General features: G+C 40.4%; 1 protein-coding gene across 2 annotated transcripts in view; it reads right to left on the bottom strand.

Annotated features, from left to right (window-relative positions):
* The window catches only part of cemip (cell migration inducing hyaluronidase 1), a 152512-nt gene extending 137254 nt beyond the window's left edge, over positions 1 to 15258 (bottom strand). The window contains exon 1 of one of the 2 annotated variants that reach the window (XM_026185444.1): positions 15137 to 15258. The gene's annotated coding sequence lies outside the window, so the exon portion shown is untranslated. The remainder of the gene's footprint in view (positions 1 to 15136) is intronic. The other variant, XM_026185371.1, reaches the window with a different exon arrangement.
* Positions 15259 to 19448: the final 4190 nt, after the last annotated feature.

Here is a 19448-nt window from a genome sequence, read left to right as displayed (position 1 = left end):
AATAGCAAGGCAAGTTTTACAATAAGAATGAAGTTGTAACCTGGCTATTTTCTAACAGAGAGTAATAGACTGAAGTCTGTGAGATAGTTAAGGCAGTCAGCTGGAGCTGTGTTGCATCAAAAACATGTAAGATCTGAGCGCAACCAGGCTGAACAAGAGAGAAAAATCATGTGATGGTGTGAAGTGTGAAGAAACACACACATTTGCTCTTGAGTCAAAAGGAGCTGTAGAGTTATTTTTTGCTTTGGGATCCCCAAATGGTTTTCCCAATCACCCAATTACTTATCAATTTACCCAGTAGCAAGATTTCCAAAATCTAACATTCTTGCAATCAAAACAGATGTGATTAAAATCTTTGGATTTGAGTGATTTCACCCGCTCCTCACATACGCTCATATAAACCTAAAGGTTATAAGTGTATAGAACACAAATCTTGCTTAATGTAGCAGAAAGTGTAGCAAATATTAACAAATAGCTAATCTGGTTTTATTTAATTATTAGTCTTGTGTGGTGGAATCAATTTTTTATTTTTATTTTTCCAATTCATCTGCGTTAACTTGTTAGCCCGTTTCAACGAGTTTATGCGTTAACGCTGACAGCACTACTTATTTCACACGCCAATAAAAATAGAAATGGGCCATTAAAGCCACTGACCTAAGGATTGTTAGGTTGGACATTGAATTATAATTAATATTAAATAACATCTACACCATCATAAGTTCTTTTAAAACAGCACAAAAATTTGCCTCCTATAATGTCAGAAGTGCTTCCAAGAAGACTAAATAAAGAACAGTAAAGGTAATTTTTTATGCCTCACTTTAGATTGTATATATATTAGGGCTAGGGATGGGTATCGAAAACCGGTTCTTGTTGAGAACCGGTTCCCACTGTTTCAATTCCTTGGAATCGTTTGCCATTTTTGCAAACGATTCCCTTATCGATTCCAGTCGCCCCGAATGACGTCACCACGTTGCGGAGCGTCATTTACCTGGCAGGAAACACGGCGCCTAAGCGGCTCAAACGCTCAAAAGTTTGATTATACTTTATGAGAACCGATGACAACAGGGCAACTTGCAAAGTAGATATTTCATTTAAGGGAGGAAACACTACGAATATGCAAAAGCATTTGCTCACAAAACACGCGATGACACGCGTTTTTAATTCCCGCTCAGGACTCGTGACTCTCAACCCAGCAGCAGCGCTAACGTTTGCACGTCCTCTCCCGTTAATGCGGCAGGTAAATAATCAACTAACAGTGCATATTATGTTAGCGCAATCTGCCTTATTCCAAAACCTGCCATTACTGTACATGTAGGTGACCATGATGAGAGAGACAGACAGAGTCTGGCTGGCGCTCGCTGGTAGTTCTCGCTGCAGTCTACCGGTAGCGTCTCCTTTCAGGCCAGGATAGACTAATGTCACCGAGCAGTGTCTAAGTTTATGGTCAAAGGCTTGCACCCATTTGCCACAGCAGATGCCCCCGATTTTTGGTAAGTGAATGTGTTTAATTGTGGGCAGGGACATTACTGGATATTCTTGTGTAATTGCCACAGAACAATTTATGTTATACTTTGTTATTGCTACAGAAGAATGTTGCAGCTTTAAGGCAGGGATGACTCCTGGAGTTGCTTTCTCACTGCATATGCTTTATTTCACAATCAGATCGATTCGATAACAAAAACATACAGCAGCTCCTCTCCTACTCCTAGCCCTTCGCTGCGGTGGAAAAAAGAACGACTTCAATCCCCTTCAAGGAACATACGTACAAAATAGTTTTCCTGATACACCAATGGGGCGTTCAATGCCATCTTGTAAATATGAGTACTCTGGCCGAGTAACAGTTCAAATGAAAAATACACCAGAACAAACAAGCAAACAAAAAAAGAAGTGTGGGGTACCTTTGAACCAATGAACAAAGTATAACAATTTATACTTTTTAACATAACCCGACCCCGTCAATATGTGATATGTCTCACAAGAATATTTATTTTATTATTTTACATTTACAATTTTTTTTTCCTGGGGACCCTGTGACACCCCATTGAAGGCTGGATCTCTCAAGATCTCACTGTTGGGTTTGTAAGGCCATGTTACTCCTAAATTTCTATCTTGTTCAAAGAGAAGATATAAAACAAAGCTCTGAGCTAATCGACCTTAGTGTTCTCCTTTTTTTAAAAAAAAAAAAGAATCGATAAGAGAATCGATAAAGAATCGAATCGTTAAACAGAATCGAAAATGGAATCGGAATCGTTAAAATCTTATCAATACCCATCCCTAATTAGGGCTGGGCGATATATCGAGTTTTTTAAAAATATCGATATATTTTTATACGAGATATAAGCTGTGACAATATCCTTTATATAGATATAGTCTATGTTACGTTATAATTATACTCGTGGAGCCGCAAATTTGCCTCTCTTTCGTCCACTTTTGTCTTTACGCAGCGTTACTCGGCCTCGCCTCTCTCCTTCACTGAACACAACTCCCCCTCCTCCCCCATCGCTTCACCTGCAGGCAGCGACAAGATGGACACGGCAAATCTGCGTTAACGAGTTACTGCGCATCGCCCCGTGCGTGGGGCTGGACGGCGTCAACATGTTAACAAGCTAACCACGCTAACGAGCTAACCCCGCTAACGCCATGCAGCCCAGAGGGGCTGCACAGCCTAAAATCCTTTCATTCTCTCAAAAGTTGACAGCGCGCCTTTTGTATGAATTCTGGTTGTGCTTGATGACCGCGAACCGATTTTATGTGGAACACGGCGCTCAGCAATCTGTCAAAAAATGTTTTAGTACGACTTTGGTCAGCTACGGAGCTGCAGCGCTTGATGGATTGTCGGAGCATTACGGCTGAGCCTGGCGGAGTGATACGTACTGTGCTTCAACGTAATATTACCCTACTGTGTATAAGGACCATAAATGGCACCTGTTAAGAGACGTGGTTACGAAGTGGATTTCAAACTCCAGGCTGTCAGTCACACAGTACAAGTTGGGAACAGAGCAGCTGTGAAATCTTTGTTATTACGCTCAGCGTCTGTTAGTTTACATTCTGACTGCACAGTGGTGAGCTCTTTGTTATGCACAAAAACAACAGTTTTCTTTTATTTATGGAGCATTATTATTTAATAAATGCTCATAATTTATTTTTGAGTAGTTTTTTTCATGTACATCTACACTGTATGTTAATAAAAGTGCCTGTGTGACATCTGGGACACAGCTTTGACTATGAACTCTCTTTTGTTCTTACTTTATGGCTTTAAAAAAATATATCGAGATATATATCGTATATCGCCATCCAGTTAAAAAATATCAAGATATGAATTTTGGGTCATATCGCCCAGCCCTAATATATATCTTATTTTATTTGACTTTGACTGTACTTGACATTATTTATATGTTTTTGCATTTAAAAAATTATTCCTTTAAAAATGGACCTCCTTAATCCCACTGACACATCTTCCATAGAGGAAGCAGAGTCTGGGTGTGATGGGGACAACTTGTCCATCACTGGGGTTGAGGTCACCAGGCAGTTAAAAAATACTCCTTTATGGCGGAGACGCTGGGGGGGGGGGATGAGGTTTGCCCTGAATTACTGAAGGCTTTGGATGTTATAGGGCTGTCTTGGATGATACACCTCTACAATGTTGCGTGAAGATCGACAACGGGTTGGTGCTGCATATACACTGATCTGGACGCTGTACCGGTCCATCTTGGTAAAAAGAGAGCTGAGCAAAAAATAGAGGTCTCAATTTAACAGTCGCTCTACGTCTACACCCTCACCTATGATCACGATCTTTGGGTAGTGTCTGAAAGAACGAGATTGTGGATACAAGCAGTGGAAATAAGCTTTGTCTGTAGAGTGGCTGGCCTTTCTGCGATATGGTGAGGAGTTCAGTGATCTGGATGGGGCTCTAAGTTGAGCTGCTTCTCCTCCACATCAAAAGGAGCCAGTTGAGGTGTTTCGGGCATCTGACAACAATGCCTCGTGGGTGTTCCAGGCATGTCCCACTGGGATGAGTCCCCGGGGCAGACCCAGGACACGCTCAAGAGATCATATCTCTTGGCTGGCCTGGTAGCGCTTGGTTTTCCCCCGGATAAGGTGGAGGAGGTGGTCGGGGAGAGGGAGGTCTAGGCCTCTCTGCTCAGGCTGCTGCCTAAGCAATGAAGCCCAGACTGATGCCTAAGCGACCCACGATCTGGCCCCAGATAAGCAGAAGAAGATAGATGGACAGTTATAACTGCAATCACACATCCTTCCTTCCATCCTCCTTCCTTTTTGAGCCCTGAGTTGGGGCTATGATGACATCAAGTGTTGCCGCTGCTTTCACACATAGCAGTATTATAGCCAATCCCTGAATTCGTTTCAAGACAGATAGACACTTTCAATTTCACACATAACCACCCATGTCCGACTGAATACATTAGAGCCATCGATTTGACATCACAGTGAATTATGAGCTTGAAACGTACAGGTTTCCATTTAACTGCATCAGATTATTGATGAAAATCTGTACGCGGCAGGTTGTCATTAGCCAGGCATTATCTTCGGGTCGTCTATTGGCTTTTAAATAAGCAGATGCTTTCGTCAGAAAAATAGAAGGTAATTAAAATCAACCACAGAAAGACACAGAAATAATATGCTTTTTACCTCCCATCTGCAGTGGAATTAAACAGTGACACCATTATATATTTAGATCTACCAGTATGTATTTCTGGGCTAAACGTCAGCATGTTTCAACTGTAATGCTAGTACTTTGACAGGAAATGGCATAGTTAGATATATGCTGCACTTTTTGTGCCACAATCATTCCCTTCACCCTAGGAGGGAAATCATACACACAGACACACACTGTGTGGACGACCTGTAGATAGAGGAACATTTTCAGTTCGTCTTCCAACGTCTGGTGGGTCTTATGAATACAAAATACTACTGCTGTGACTAAGAGGATGTTTGAACCGACAATTCACACAACAGTAAAGAAAATAGGTTCTTTCAGTACCCTCAGAAATATCTCTAATATGCCTCGCTGAGCATCTATTTACCCAGTTTTTGAGATACAATGTGGGAAGCGTCTGTTTCTAAACATCTCCTTTTTCCTGAAACTGCAGAATCGACATTTCAGTGTTTAAAACACAAAAATGTAGAGAACAAATTACCTTTAATAGTCCCATATATTTCTTGATAAAATTTGGTAAAATCCCATTAGTACAAAAAAATGTAATTAACATTGCTGTAACACAGTTGCAGCACTAGAATATGTTGTGGGCGGGGCACAGCTCAAAGATCATGAGTCAGGTTCCATATGGGTCAAAGCACAACTCACCTGACATCTGACCCATATTAGGACTTGAGTTGAGTTGAGTAATTCAGATCTACACTGCCAATCAAATATAATAACAAGTGACAACATTTGGAAAACTTTCAGTCTGGATTGTTCATTTAACATTTAATTTCTAAACTCTGTATCATTCCTCAAATTATCATTTCATGTGTAATTTTGTAATTTAGCCTCTATGCACCACCAAACTTTCAGCTTTAGTTTAGGAAGTTTAAGTACTGAATTACCTGTTTTGCAATACAGCAAGTTTTACAAATAGAGCCTCAACATTAAATGGACAAACTAGCATAATTTAAATTGTAAAGAATTTTGTTAATAATACTTGGATAAAAATCTTTTGAAGCCAATGACTACCTGAAGTCTGGAATTCATTACATTATAAATGCTGCATTTTCTCCCATTAAATACTCTCAGGCTTTTACTGCCCATACATTCAGTTTCTTCTTGTGTGGGGGTCTTTGTGGCCCCCAACTGCACATTTCTTCTGAATGTGAGCAGAAACTTTACATCCTATTACTTCTGTCAGCAGTCACATCATCAATAAACACAAGTTAGCCAGCTCCACTAGCAACCACAAACAAATGTCCAAACAAATGGCTGTAAATATTGTCCTCACTCTACCACAAGTTTATTTGAGATCGGAGACCTTGCTTGGTCAATAAGGGAATATAAATTACTAATAGCTATGAAAAGACAACACTGTCACTGTCCATAAGATGTTAAGGATGTCTAAGACATAGGGTAGCTAATGAGCTATTACATGCTTATATGTGGTACAGATGGATCCAACCATCTCTCCATCCAAATCAGGTTTGCAGGAGCCCATCCCAGCTGCCACTGGGCAAAAGGCAGAGATTAATAATAACTAATCATTACATTTGTTTTTATATCACAAAGATTGTTGAGTGAAAATCAACTGCCTCAATCATACTAGTCCACTGCTATGCACACATGCGCGTGTAGATTAGCCAGCTTTGGGTCATGGCAAAGACGGAGAGCTGAATAAACCTGTTTTTGTTTATTGGCTAAAGTTTTAATAACGGATTGGTTGCAACAAAGTCTTCCACAAATATACTGCAAACATTCCTACTGTCCCTTTAACATGACAATCTACCAACAAATGAGAACAGACAAAGATTTTAAATCAATTCTTGCAATACAAAGCATAGGAAGTTAAATCTGTTGGTGCTGCTGGTGAATATGAGGAGATTAAAGTTAATTAACTAAAGCCTGGACCAGCTGGAAAAGACAAACAGGATTAGTGTTTATGTGGTGGTGATGATGTGAAGGTGATATTCTTTTCTGATAAACAATCACATCATCAGGTGCAGGGAGGCATCCTCTAATATGAAAATGCAGGAGTCTCTCAGGTCGACGTCAAAGCTGTTTTAGATAGAGTAAGTACATCAGAAGATGTAAGAGACCATAATGCATCCGTGAATCTGGCAGTGGTGAGCCGTTGGGAGGAATCTAAAAATAGGAATAAATCAAAACCTACAAAAGTAAAGCGATCTCTCTTTCCTTTAATCTCAGACAGCAACTGTCATAAAGCTCCTTGCCCATTTGAATTCATCCTTTACATTATAGCTATTTTGTGGCTACAATTGTCTATTTTCACTGAAAGCTCAGCTTATTTTGTGCTCATTGAGGACTGTAGCTCTCTCTGTTATACGAGTGTGTCTGCCTCCAATTAACAATGACTGAAGCTGGGCGAGCCGAGCGGCCAGCAGCTTGTTCAAAGTTATGGTCTGTGCTTCATACACATCAAGTAATTAGCAAGTACAAAAACGTCAGTGATTTAGCATCATAACAGATAAGTTTCATCTTGCTTCTCTACACATGTTAATAACTCCTTTGGTACATTAACAAGGAACTCTCTGAAAGGGGACGGCACTTCTGACCACATCCGTAAAATAGGAAAGTTGACCAAGTTCAGGCTCAGCGGTACGTTTAAGTTAGCATGTAAAAGAATGTCTGAATGCAGCACTTTTAACCAGCCGTTTTACCAACACGCCACTTTCAAATTTCATTCATATTCTGAACGCCTCCGAAGAAACTGACAGAACCATATCACACTTTCCTCAAGCCTTTTAATTTAGCTGATTTTCTTGTTAATATATTTTAATATAAACGTGCATACCAGACTTCTGAGCATATAAGCAGCTTTTTTAGAGACATGTGGTCCTCACAGGAAAGCCACTGCAAACATGATTTATTAACATGATGCTGAACATCGAATGAAATATAAAGTTTTTAAAATGACTCTCATCTCATGCAGCAGTTATATTAATCCATTTGCCACAGATGAAGAACATTTTTCTGCAGAATACTCATAATCACGATTTTCCACTAAGTTTTATGTCTAGTGAGGCATTTTATTTTTATATACACTCTAAGGGGAATCGTGACAAGGATGGTAGGACGTCAACCACAGTGAAAAATCAGAAGAAGAAAAGACCGTAATCATCACAACACGGGCAGTTCCACGCAAAACTCTGAGAGCAATGGGAAGAAGGAAGGTGAGAGTTAGTGAGTGAGCGAGCAGCCATCAGGAAGATGCACAGATATAGTGAAGAATCTGCACAGAGACCTAAGGCAAAAGTCTGAGGAAGGCAAACAAACCACCACCCAGGGTGGAGCGAGGCCTTTCTTTTTTATACACGATGGATCTGAAGGTTTTATCATTGAAGCTTTAATGACCATCTTTAAAGCTTCAGTGTGAGGGAGCATAAATTATTGATCTAGCAGGCAGTACATTTCTTTCTCTCTCACTCGCTGCATGTTTCACCTTGTTCTGTTGCAGCTCGTTCACTTCAGTGAATTTAGACTGTAAATGAAATATTACAATAACTACATGAGAGCAACAGAATAAATTGGTGTTCATTACAAAGCAAAATTGAATTTCCACAATATAGCAAAGCACCAAGGATAACAAAGAGCTTGAATGGGCCATTAATAAATTAATGGCTAGAATAATATTTCTGTGCACATCTGGTGAGCAGGTGCTAGTTTGTGGCAAGACAGTCTTTGTTGTTCAAAATAATCTGCTCGTCAGCCATTTATCAACCTGCTGTATGTATGTGTCCGATATATTCTGGAAACTTCTGGAAGTCCTTTCTTAGTCTACAAAGGTAAATTGAATATTGCAACTCAAAAAGTGGATAAACAAAAATTCCATTGGGTGTATGCTACACTACACCCTTTTCTCAGTACTTTGATCTAAATTGGGCTCCTGAGATCCAAACAAAAAGGGTGTGGCATACGTGTGTGTGTGTGTGTCTAATTTCAGCACCAGCTTTTAAGTAGCTGCTGAATGTGCATTTTAGGCAGCAGAGGCACGTGCACACGCAGGTTGAGGTGGATCTCTCTCTGTATTCTGTCTGTCTGGATCACATCATCCACAAAAATAACAGGCTTGCACACAAAGCCAAAATAGCTGTCTGTTACAATGCCAGGGCAATGCCTGGAATCAATTTATACCCAGTTGTTCATGCAAGCTTCTCATTGCATGTCATTAAGAACATGGACTGGGTGGAGGTGCTTTAAGTCAGGGTGATCCAGCTTCTGTTGCAGACTACAAAGTCCAGACAAGAAAGGAGCCAATCTAAACAATTTCACATCAAATTAAGAAACTGATGGAAGCGTCAAGGGTATAAAAAAAAAGACAAAAAGGATCAAAAGCTTTTGTCTTTGTCACTTCATTTATGAATACGACGTTCTTCTTAAAAATATACCAGAGGAGAAAGCAAAGAGAAGTACAGCTGACAGGCCTGACTGGAAGGGAGAGAAATTTTCCTCTTTCAGTTGAGGCTAAAAAGCTGATGGTTTCCTCAAGTAAACTGTGGCCTTTGGCTGCCGGCCCAGTCATGCACGGCAGTAGCGCTTTGCCAGTTCTTCCCACTGACTATACGTCGTTGACTGTGTGTGTGGAAAGTAAATGTTTTTTTTCCTCTGCCAACAGTTGTGTTCCTCACTTTGGAAATGGAATGCTTACAGTAGACATAATACAAGAGAAGCCAGAGATTTCAGACATATTTGTGTGTGTGTGTGTGTGTGTGTGTGTGTGTGTGTGTGTGTGTGTGTGTGTGTGTGTGTGTGTGTGTGTGTGTGTGTGTGTGTGTGTTTTCTTACTCACTTGCTATGAGAAATGCGATTCTGAGATCTTAAGACTAGTTCAAGTACAGCTCTATGAACATTTTTTAAAGGGCATTTCTACAAGTATCGTCACGAACAAGGTGAAAACATGCTGTATTGCTTTTAGATTCTATTTTACATTATATACATTATAAGTGAAATACATGAATAAATCAAATGAACATAAAGTTATACCACCAAGCTTGCAATCCCCTCTGAACACAAGCAAGAGTTTAGTCAGAAATAAGATAAGATAGAACTTTATTAATCCCTCGGGTGGGTTCCTCTGGGAAATTCGATTTCCAAAAAAGCACAGCACCGACAGAAGTTACAGTTACAGAATATCATATATATATATATATATACACACACACACATATACACACATATATAAATACAGAGACAAATATAAATAAAATATACGAAGGGGATAAATAGAATAAATAGGAATTAAAATAAAAATACAAGTGAAATAGCCATGGACTAAGAGAGAAAAGCAAACTTTTTCAAAGACAAGATTGTTTTTCTCAGAAAAGCAGAAGCGAATGAAAGTAGGAAAGAATATTTTTGGTGGGTGAACTGTGAGCTGACAAAGCCTACTTTTAACAGGTCTGTAGGCTTTCTGAAGGTCTTTCTAAACATAATCTGCCACTTCACTCATATTTAGTCCAGTCCTTGTATCTAAACATTTTCAGAGGAATGTCTTTTGTTGTTCGTTTGCTACTTATTACTGACCACTGAAGAATACAAAAGGCTCCTAACATCCTAAAGAATGAAACAGTGTTGTGTCCACACATAACAACTTAGCAAAGAACCAATTTTAAATTGTATTTTTAAGCACTTTGTCACGAGCAGCCTGTCACAAAAAACATAATTTGTTTACATTTCTTCATTTGAATCTATGAATCTTGAATCTTACTGCTGCACCAAGAAGGTGATTCCCAAAGAGCTACTACCTACAAACTGTTGGCATGTATCTACTAGGGCTGGGCCATATTATACCGTTCACAGTAATACCGGTATAATGTTAGGCAACGATAGGAAAATGAAATATCGCGATAGAATGGGAGTAAAACGCGCATGTGCAGTGCCTTTGTTTACATACGCACATGGCCGATTGTTGAGTGAAACAGATGATCCAGAATTGGTTTGTAAAAATGGTGCAACTTCAGTGATGTGGAACTGGTTTGGTGTTTGTCCGTCAGATACACAACAAAGCACATTTTTTTGCAGAACATGCAAGCGGCCGTTGTTATTGTCATATTTGTCGGACTAAGATGCTCTTAAATCTGGGAATAATCTGGGTCCTAAACTCCGTATGCTTCAGGTCAAACAACACTGCAGCATCACTTAGAGTTAAAAACTGTCTAAATTCTTTCATCTTTAATAAAACGATCAGCATTGCTGCTTTACCAGGTGTAACTATAAAGTTTAACTTCCAGGCATCCATGAAAACAAAAGTTATTACATTTAACGGAGTTAGAAGTTAGCAGGAAGCTAGCAGAAGTTAGCTCGCTAGTTTCGCTAGTTACCTAAGCATGATATTGCATGTTCTGACTGAGAGATTTCTGAAAAAAATCAAACGTACAGCTCTGCTATCACTTCCAACATAAATGAAGACAGGAAACTAAACAGCAGTGACGTTTGTAGGGTTACTGAAGTTGGGCTAGCTGGTATATAATGATGTGCTACGTGATCGCTAGCGACACAGCTATGTTAGCATAACATAAACAGTGAAGCTGGAGGACGAACACTAACACTTTTCCACTTATAAAAGTTAACGTGAAGGTTCCTGATGGTTAGAGACAAATGCAATCGCATGGCAGGATGCTGTAAACGGACCAAACTTCAGTCAGGAGAACAACTGAGATAATCCATCCACAATACGAGGTTAGTCATTAATATACTGCAACAACATGGGAATAGAGCAGCTGCCAGAGAATTCAACATTAATGAATCAATGGTACAGAAGTGGAGGAAGCAAGAAGAATGAGTTTAATAAAGTTTGATTTATCTGACTGCTTTGTTTCGCTTAATGTGCCTTATAATCCCGTGCACCTTATGGTCCGAAAAATACGTACTGCACACTGCAGTTTAATGTTGCAAAGCACCTCTTTTTAACTTCAGTGGATATTATACATGGTTATGCTCAGGATATGTCAGCCCATTTCTACTGGAAATGCCTTTTGGTTAAACTTTCAGCAAGCAATTTGCATTTGCACTGTTACATTTTTATAAAGCTTTAATGTACATAAAAACCAGCTTCTTGTTTAAGTGAAAATAAATGGAAGGTTGTCTTTTTGCGCTAGTAATGTTGTGGAGTTGTATTTTGTCTCGCATCAATTATATCGTCGGTTATATCGTTATCGCAAATTTTCAAATATATATCGTGATAAATATTTTTGGCCATATCGCCCTGCTCTAGTATCTACAGCAAATGAGCAGCATCCAAAATTCATCTTCTTAAGAAACAGGGCAGGAAAAAAGACGCAGCAAAGCCCTGAAACAACACCTGACTGAAACAGAAATGGTGCCAGCGGAAAGGGCAAAAAGTTTGATGTAGTGATAAATCCAATCTTAACGTTTTTGGTTCAATTTTCAAATTCTTTGTCAGTATGTACAGAGGAGGTCAGGAAAGAGGTCCAATGAGTGTCTACAGCAATCTGTAAAAAATGGTCAGTTACTGCTACATTTTACCCAATGTGGGGGGTCTTGTCAAAATCGATGGCAATAAAAGTAGTGTGAGGTTTCAGTCCACCAAGTATCTGATTGGCAGTGGCTATGTGATACTGAAAAAGAACCACAAAAAATACAGGGTGTATGAAAAGGAATGATTTGATTTCAATGTGCTCTTTACTGCCATTCAGTGGTAATGATCGAAACGTACTGTTAGAGGGGATTTGCAAGTTTCAAGTGGTTGGCAGCGGGTAGCATAACAACAGCACTGATGGAGACATGGAACAAATTGTGTCCAGAGGCTAACACACTGAGCACTTGTAAACATTTCAAGTTTTGTATTTTAAAATTTATCACAGGTTTCACGTGTACATTACTTTAAGAAAACAGATGATTCGTTTTGATTCACCCTATAGATTTTTTCACCTGTGGTTTGGGGTAAATACCACCCTTTACCACCCCAACATTAGCCAACCTTTAGAAAACGTTTCTTTTTTAACCTATGACAGTGTACAAACAATACAACACTTCAGCTATCAGACCATACTCCTACGTTCAACACATCACACACTGTGTCCGCTTGACTAGAAGCAGCAGCATTTCTTGAGCAAAGAACAACTGTATCAGTTCTTTGAGGCTTAAATTACATGTTGATGTAAGTGACAAACGCCTCTAGTTTAACACAGTAATTACAACAAAAGTAAAGAAGCTGGTCAGATAGTACAAAACCACAGAGTGTCTGTTAGAAATGAGTTGGTGGTGGGAATAAACAAAACAGTGGATTAGACCAAATTACTTCTTCCTCATTCCCAACAGAAAGTCACTGCAATGAAATATTAGTCTTTGATAGACCAAGCCGCAGCAGCTGATCCCAGACCAGTCCCTGAGGATCAGACACATCAGAGCAGCTGCCGATTCAGAAGTGATGCAAGTCTAGAATAAGAAGAAGCTCTCTGACAGCACAGACACACACAGACAAACACCAGATCTTGCAACAGCTTGTACATTTGCAAGTCAGCTATAGATGAAAGGAAATTCCACAGGCTTACACCTTCACTCGTGTAACCCGTGCTCCTAACTCCAGCTGCACAGCCCAGCACTCATCTCTCCCACTCAGCTCATTTATGTTCAAGATTTTCTACACGCCTTCATATTCTCTGCTGATATTCTGACAACCACCCCAGCCTGAGTCTCTTTTTGCTAGCACTTTAGTCAGTCTCAGTTAGTTGCATAACCATTTTTGTAAGAGCAGGCCACTCAGAACCAAATGATTTTGACAAGAATGCTACATATTGTACATATGAATGTAAACTGTGGTTTTGTATATGTATATCGAATTAATTGTTGTCCAGAGAGGATGCCGTGGTGATGACAAGTTGAACAGCACCACGATAAGACAGCAGTGAGCCACAGACAGCTCTGCAGCATCATCACTCCATCAGGCCAAGCACATGTTCCAAATGACTTGCACATTTTGTAGCAGAAACACTTATCAAGATTTAAAGAAGGCAGTACAGACACATGCTCAAGTAATAATTATTTGTATGTCAAAATGCTGACATGAAGACAGTGCAATAGTACGGTGTCATTAACATGGTTTTAAACTGAAATTAGTTTAATCTCATTTTGTTACAGGCTCTAAACAAAAGTGAGCTAACTAGGAACAACTAAAAAACACAGTTACATATTGATATTTGCATTAGGTTTTGAGATCTGAGCTTACTCTGAAATGATGCACCGCCTGGCTTAGATGACCCATTTGTCTTAAATTTGTGTTTGTGTATATCCAAGACATCAAACACTTACCCGAGTCATTTAACTTCTTAATGCAATACACTCTATGTTAAACAAAAACCCAATTTAATACTCGGAACTGTTTGGCTATGCTCACTATAGTTATACTACAGCTAGCGCTGGCTGTGGAGTTCCACGCATGAAAGGCTTTTGCACGTTTCTCCTGCTAATCCAGCAGCAGAAAATCTTAGTGTTACACATCAGTTTGGGAGATGGCAGTAAATTTTTCCTCTAATTTTTTTCCTCCCTTTTTTTGTTTGTTTTGTTTTCTCAATGATGGCTAGCAAATGTGCATGACCACCACCTGCAGGTGGTAGCGGAATATTGCATCCAACCGTTCCATCAATTTGTTTCACATTCTTTTGTCTCACCCGTTAATGTGGTCTGACAGAGAATGTTACAAACAGTTGTTGAGTGCATGCATAGACAGAAGCTTTGGGGAGCTGTGTTTGAGAAGTTTAAACTTTAAACTACTACTCAGCTACCGCCCGGAGATTATGTAGGATGATGGTCACTACCTGTTGGAGCAGAGTGCAGAGCAGACTCCGCTTGCTTCCTCTGGTGGTGAACAGCAGCGCGGGAGTAAAACGTGCTCAAAGGTTTTTTTTTTGCTCTATTTGTGGCTGAGCTTGTAACATTCTCAGACAGACGTACTGTCACACTCTTGAGCTCAGGTTATATTTTATAGATGCTGCCCACAAATGAAGAGATGCTCCTGGCAGCATCTGAAGGCGCAGCCGCCACAGAGGACCTCTCTAAGCCCGGCTGCGTTCAGAAAGGTGCTCACCACATCACGGCCAGCATTTGTACTCTCACAGTTTCAGCCTGCGGCTTACAGCTGCACGCAGCTGGCGCGGGCTGTTTGGTGGGCAAGTTATCAGGCGTGTGCCGAATGCTGCGCGGTCCAATCAGCACCAAGTGTTCGGGAGTGCTTACCTTTGCCCGCAAGTCGTGGCAGGACGGGCAACGTGCGTTCAGCAAACCTGCCCGGACCCGCTGCTGAGTCCACCTGGTGAACTGCGATCTCCTCGGTAACACGCGATAAGCGCACTTAAAACACATTCACACGCATGTTTTTCCCTGCACACCTGTGGATCGCCGTGACCAACAAATACATAACCCCTCACCACAACCTCACCATGTACAGCTCGCCCACGCCCAGAGAGAGAGGTTAAAGAATCCGTAGACACCTACCTACCTCATACAATCCGTGTCTCGTCCCAGAGTCCGCAAAGGCGCAGGGTGGAGCAGAGCAGTGATGGAGGGAGCGCTCATGTGTCAGCCGGTGTCCCTGTCCGAGCGCATGCTGCAGAGCCGCCTCTATTTACTCCAGCTGGAAGAACGACACGCCCACTGTGCGTGTGGGTGGGTGACAGAGAGAGAAAGAGAAAGAAATTTGGAACCATGTTTACATTTTTGTCTGTTTGGAAGCGCTGTGCATGGATGTTGCCAGGATTTTTAAACTGATGTGGAAAAAAGGGTATTAGGAAAAAGTCTATAAATAAATGAAAACATATATAATAAAACGCACAGGCCACGAACTCGTACATTTATTTGTTGTAAGATGTCAATTTGTTTGAAAGCCTTCTCTGTACTGCCAGAAATCATCATCAGGAGATACTGTGTGTCCGTTTAGGTGATTTTAAGACCGCAGTAAAAAGTAATAAAATGTTCATAACTGTGCTTCACACCACAGAGAGGACTTGCATGATTAGGTCTATCTGCAAACTTCAGAACACTTCCTCCAAGTTACTGGGAAAATACATCAAAAATAAGCTGTGTAAAGATCTTTAAATGTAAAAAGAAAAAGAGAGAAAATAAAGCAGCTGACTGAAATAACTTCACATAGTATCAAAATAAAAGTCATAATACAACAATAATATAATAATATGATATAAGGACTGAATTCACCCATCCACATTGGTAAAACTGCTGAGGAACAGTCAAAAGAAAACAACAAAGAGCCCAAGGCGATGACCTGACCAGACTTCCCATATCCTAGTCTATCTGTGGATCTGTATGATGCACTGGAACAAGCTGAGGCACAGAGACCCTACCCCGCAACCAACAGGACCAGAAGGATTAACTGGCACAAGAAGGTGGGTTTGTTGCTGACTTCATTTTCATAATAAGATCTTTTTCTTTTTCACTTTAGAATTCGCCTTTTAAAAAGTTCTATTGTGGAATTTCACATAATTTAAGGCAAGTTTTATTTATTAAGTGAAAGAAGCTATTGCAAACAGGTCTGGACTTGCTGATCTTTCCATCAGTCCTATTATCATGAACACGGCACACAGAACATCAGTGAAGAATTTCTTCAACTCTTTTCTTGGAAATACTCAGAGGTGGAAGGTCACAAGGTTAGCTAGTGGGCTGTGTTCTGAAGGTAGAGCAGGTTGCACACTAATCGAAGGGTCATTGGCTTGATGACTGACTCCCTCAAACTGCATGCTGATTGCACCTGATGCATGCATTAGTTTGTGAGTGGAAAGTTTACTGGTGGAGGCCACTGACATCTTTTCTGATGTTGTTGTTGCTGTTTTTTTCCACCATTTTTTGTTGTTGTCGTCTTTGCATTTTGCATTTTGCTAGGGTCAGTGTCGCCGCTGGTAGCAAGGAGGAACAAGATGAGCATACAAAACGACCTCCAGCAGGGTCGTGGTGTAAATATCTCTGACCAAACAATCAGAAACAGACTTCCCAAGGGTGGTCTGAGGGCCTAACATCCTCTAGTGGGCCCTGTGCTCACTGTTCAGCACCATGGAGCCCAACTGGCATTTACCACAGAATACCAGAATTGGTAGGTCTACCACTGGCATCCTGTGGTTTTCACAGATGAGAACAGGTTCACTTTTTTTTTTTTCTTTGGCTCTCAGAGGAGGCGGACGCACTTTTTCTCCTCTCCCTTATCTTCCCTGCTTATATCCTTGTCTAGTATTGAGAGTGGAGAGATATTTTGCTGCTATTGTTAATAATCATCATCATTACCATTGCATTATTAATATAATTTACAGTATTGATAGTGCATTCAGATGTTTAAACATTTTGGTACCCAATTAGCCTTTAAGATAAGAGATAAGATAAGATAGAACTTTATTAATCCCTCGGGTGGGTTCCTCTGGGAAATTCGATTTCCAAAAAGCGCAGCACCGACAGAAGTTACAGTTACAGAATATTATATATATATATATATACACACACACACACATACACACACATATATAAATACAGAGACAAATATAAATAAAATATACGAAGGGGATAAATAGAATAAATAGGAATAAAGATAAAAATACAAGTGAATTGCACATTTCAAGTATTTATTACAGGTGCAGTGATAACCACTTTAAACTGTTGAGTTGAATCTATAATCTTAAATGCTTTTGAATGCTTGTTATAATCTTAAGTGTGTATGTGATGATCCTGTTGATTTTGAGTACATCCTGTACAGAGTCAGAGTGACAGGAAACTGCAGGGTTGCAGAGCATTTGCTCTGTGAAAGGTTATTCTGAGGAGCTGGTTAGACGAGGCTATGTGAATAACTAGGTTATTCAAATTGTCTTTTATACTTTTATATTCTTTTATTAAGCTTTTAGTAGAGGTTCTTGAGTAAAACATTTATTCAACATAGTACATATAGTTTCAGTTAGGTTGTTACACATAAGGATGAGCCTCTGTTCTGGTGAAAGGTCAGAAGTGCAACGGGTGAGATGAGAGAGCATTTAAGGACGAGACACACATACAGTTAGTGAGCGTTAGTAGGCGAGAGGTGACATAGAGGCCGAGTGAGGTCATGACATGTACACACACACACACACACACATTAGTTAGACTCTTTTATGGGTGAGAGGTTAGTCATGTCTGGTTGTAAATGCGAAATTGTCTCTGAAAATGAGGAACGGTGTCTGGCAGGATGAGTGGCTTGAACGGGAAGTCAAAAGGTTGACAGGAAATACCGGCCATGAAGATAGAAGACAATGTTCTTTCGAACTGTGTTAAAAGTCATTGTGGTTTTGACCTGACCTATGTATGGAATTGATCTGACGTATGAAGGGGCATCAAACCCTGATGCTATAAAATAATTGTTTGTTCTTTGATTAAGTCGAAGATCAATTCCTGTCTGCGTACAGAGTGATCTTCCCACGCGTGTATTCATTAAAATCAATTGTTTGACCAAGTTCTGGACCATGGTTGTTTGTACTCTCCTTCCCCAATATTTGAACCCCAACACTAGTCTCGTGTTTTTTTTGTATTTTCCCTGGAACACTCTCTCACAGTCTGTTCTCTAAAACCTAAAAGAGGAATTATGGATTGGATCAACTGGTCCCTAAATGAAATTGACACCCCTTTCTCATCGAGAAGTTTGGGCTTGGGTGAGCCTGAGTGCTGAAGATATCTACCTATTCTGAACCATGGTAACAGGGTTCTTGCTGATCGGAGCTGGCTTGGCCCTGACTTATCGAAGAATTAAGGAAGCGGAACCAGCTGTTCAAACCCCCACAAGGCTGCCCGCTGGGATTGGAACGATGGGAGAGGCGTGAGTTTCTCAAAATGGGCTCATTGAGTGCAGCACGGATAAGATCTTGGAGAAGCTATGGCTGCTGTGAACACTCAGAACAAGATCTCTGACTGCAGACTGGATACATCTCGGAAGGGCTCGCTCGGAAAGAGATCTCTGGGCGCAAAATCGGATGACATCTGCCAGGAGTGAACAAGACATTCATTTACTGATCCACACCAGTAGGATCTACAACAATAACACTGGAATGCTGCTCTGACTGAAATAGAGGAGTCAGGGACCCAAAAGTCTCAAAGTGAATCCGCATCCCCACTTGTCTTGGTTGTCAAGCTGAATGGTTACCTACACATTTCTAATGACTTCACATGGTTGAATGTAAGAACAGTTAAAGACACACATGCATTGCCTCATGAGTCGGATGCACTTTGCTGCACTCGGTGGAAATGTCTTCTATACACTGGATCTCACAGGGTTGTACAATGTCAAATACAAGCATTCTCCTCCCCATTTGGCCTTAATGAGTTCAACAGGATGATCATGCTACCTGGACAACCTTATGGTCTGTACGTCATCTGAACAGGTAGAACTTGAGCATCAACAGATGGTTTTCTCATGTACAGTGCAGACAAGCATTCAGGGCTTTGAAACAAGAACTTGTCCGTAGTGTCACATGAGCCCATCTGGATTTTAATGCAGATGTGCTTCATCCTTGCAGCTCTTGTTTCTTTTGATGGCCTTGGAGCCGTCCCCTTACAAACTGCTCAAAGAAGTCCTGACATTAATTAATTCTTCGATCTTAAATATGATCAACCTATCTCTAATGATCGGCTATGTACCACAGGCCTTCAAGCTGGCTGTAGTTAAACCTTTACTCAAAAAGCATCTCTAGACCCAGCAGTCTTAGCTAATTATAGGCCAATCTCCAACCTTCCTTTCATATCAAAAATCCTTGAAAGAGTAGTTGTCAAACAGCTAACAGATCATCTG

The sequence above is a fragment of the Astatotilapia calliptera genome, chromosome 1 (genome assembly GCF_900246225.1).
Source record: "Astatotilapia calliptera chromosome 1, fAstCal1.2, whole genome shotgun sequence".
Lineage (NCBI taxonomy): Eukaryota > Metazoa > Chordata > Actinopteri > Cichliformes > Cichlidae > Astatotilapia > Astatotilapia calliptera.
Note: the sequence above shows the minus strand (reverse complement) of the source record. Positions and strands in the feature narration are given on the sequence as shown.